We start from the raw sequence: 3029 nt of genomic DNA on the forward strand, positions 1-3029 counted from the left end.
GGCTGAGTGAGAGTTCAGCAAATCATCTCACCAAAAAGAAACAATAAAACTGGACAAAACTGTCAAAACAACCACTTGAGAACTGAAAAAAGATATACAACAAATCGAGAAGCATTTATTCAAGAAAAAGTACTGAACCGCAATTGGAATACTTGGGAGTCTGTGGCATATTAGCCTACGGCTGCTTCCATTCCCCCATCCTATTCCATGATGTAGTAGTTCTACAGGGTGAGGCAAACCATAAGGACCAATAGCCTTGCTGCCAGAGGGGTTCATTGATTTAGATTGGAAAGTGGAAAAACTCATGCCCAGTAGTTTTGTCAAAAGAGTGAAACAATCAAGGAGCAATATGAAACATCCGGGAAAGCCACCTTCACAGCTAGACTGAGGACATGCCACTGGTTGAGGTAAGCAACATACTAGCATACCAGCTGGAAATATAATGGAAATCTGGGATAAGAAAGTCATAGTGGTCATTGATATGTTTTACACATCCCCGGTGATTTGGAAGCTGGTGAGCTTGTGCAAGGCTGCACACATGCTCAAGAGAGATCAGGGAGAACACCAACTACTATCACTTGTTGAATAAGAGGCCTGTTACTCAGAATGTAAAAGTTGAGGCTAATGTATAGACTGTCTAAACTTTAAATGCAGTCCCTAAACTACATGTCAACACATCAGCAAAGAATGGAGCTACATTAGTAGCTACATTAGTAGCTCTAAGTGTGTAAGTGCAACTTCTGACCAATTATGGGCTGGCCACTAAGTTGTGCTGATCCAGAGGTGACTCCTAGAAAGCAAGGCTTAAGGGTAAAAGCCAGAATATATTTTTTTAAGTGAGCAACAGCATAAGCAGCTGCACAAGGTAAAGGAATATCCTCTAAATAATTCATGTAGGCAAGTCCCTAAACAAATACCAAATAAAACAAAATGAAACAAAACAAAAATCCACAATAACCACTTGGGGTAGGGTAGGGGATAGATCAGAATCCAGAGATGCTACAATATATAATCCAAAATGTCAAATTTTCAAAAAAAAATTACAAGACATGCAAATAAATAAGAAAGTATAACCCACGCTGTCAGAAATGTAGTCAATAAAAACTGAGGGGTTATGTTGGACCTTGCAGACAAAGATTTCAAATCAGCTATAATAAATATGCTTAAGTGACTAAAGGAAACTTTAAATAATCAAAGGAAAGAATGCTGACAATAATTAATTAAATAGAGAATATCAATTAAATAAAAAAAGGAAATTCTGGGGTTGAAAAGTATAAGCAAAATAAAAATATTCACTCAGGAGTTCAACTGAAGATCTGAGCTGGCAAAAGAAAGAATCAGTGAACTTGGAGATAGCTCAATAAAGATTAGTCCATCTAGAGAACAGAAAAAAAAGGAATGATAGTAAATAAATAAAGCCTCGGGGAAATGTGGAACACCATCCAGCACATATGCATAAAAGTAGACACAGAAAGAAGGGTGTAAAAGGTGCAGTAAACAAAAGTAAGAAATATTGGCCAAAACCCCAAATTAATGGAAAACACTAAACTACACATCCAAAAATCACAAAAGCAAATTGCCTGCAAGGTTCATTTAAAGTCCAAAAACGGCTGAGGTGCCTGGCGTACCCAGCAGACTGGAACCCTTTGGGCCTCTTTCCTGAGGGAATCATGGCCAAGATGTGGAATAGTGGATTTGAAAGCTATGGCAGCTCCACCTTTTGGGGAACCAGTGGCTACACACAGTTCCCTGGGGGCTTTGAATCATTGGCACCTTCTCAGGCTGACAAGAAATCAAGAACCCGAGCCTATCACATTGTATCCTGTATCATATTGTAGCTGCTTTCTGCCAGTCTGCTTGATGAAGTGTTCAGAATTGGGAATGTTGAGATTTTACAGGTCACTAAGGTGGGGATAATCAGACATGCAAGTAAGACTCCAAGCAACATTGTTTACAAAATAGGTGACATAATAGCTGCATCCATGGATGTTCCCCAATGGGTTGACACAGATGACGCCAGTGGTGAAAACACTGTGGTTCCTCCAGAAACGTATGTGAAAGTAGCTGGCCATCTGAGATCTTTTCAGAACAAAAATACCTGGTGGCTTTGATGATCATGCCTCTGGAGGATATGAATGAGTTCAGTGCACATATTCAGAGAGTAGTGAATGCACACATGATACCGAGCAAAGCTAACAGCCAGCATTCAGCAGGGAGTGCACCTATCAGCAAGCTAGGGATGGATAAAGCAGGGAGATTTGGTGGGAATAGCTTCATGCCAGTAATGGCCTCACTGAGGTGCAAAACCAGGTGCTGAATTTAATTAAGGCTTGCCCAAGACCTGAAAGATTGAGCTTTCACCAACTCAAGAATCAGCTCCAGCACACGACTGTAGTGTCAGTCAAGCAAGCTGTGGATTTTCTAAGCAACAGGGACACATTTATTCCACAGTGGATGATGATCATTTTAAATCCACAGAAATATGTTCCGGTTGGACCTATTTTCACAGTCTGTTGTCTCCAGCTGTGCACGTTTGGCCAATCGACTTCTAGAAAGTAGGCTTCATCTATAAAAAGTCTCAATTGACATCCTTTTGTAACATACTGCTCTTCTGTTTCTTTGAAGCTCAAAGGGATCTAGGCAACTGACAGGATGTAAGCCAGAGTGGATTTCTTAAAGAAGCTACAAATTAGCTAGTTATAACATCAGAATAGATAGACATAGAAGAGGGATGCTACCAAGAGAGGTGGGTGGTATTACTTAAAATAATACTTGGAGTCTCTCTATTCCTAAAATGTTTCCTGTTGAGAGAAGAATAGGAGCAGGGCCTATGAGCAGAGAGCTAGCCAAGAAACCTACTAACCTCTGCCTGTTTTTGTTCCCTATTTTAATTATGTAGTATTACTTTCAGAATTGCACTTTCCTTCATCATGTTATGACTGCTGCCCAAAGTGTTTTTATAAACATGAGGTTCTAGAGTGGTGGCCTCAGGCCAAGGAGAGGAAGAAATGTTACAGTGTTTTGCACAA

General features: G+C 40.1%; 1 pseudogene; it reads left to right on the forward strand.

Annotated features, from left to right (window-relative positions):
* The first annotated feature begins 1679 nt into the window (after positions 1–1679).
* LOC109461412 (replication protein A 32 kDa subunit) lies at positions 1680–2552 on the forward strand (annotated as a pseudogene).
* The last annotated feature ends 477 nt before the right edge of the window (positions 2553–3029 follow it).

This window comes from Rhinolophus sinicus, linkage group LG12, assembly GCF_036562045.2.
Source record: "Rhinolophus sinicus isolate RSC01 linkage group LG12, ASM3656204v1, whole genome shotgun sequence".
In the NCBI taxonomy this organism is placed as follows: domain Eukaryota; kingdom Metazoa; phylum Chordata; class Mammalia; order Chiroptera; family Rhinolophidae; genus Rhinolophus; species Rhinolophus sinicus.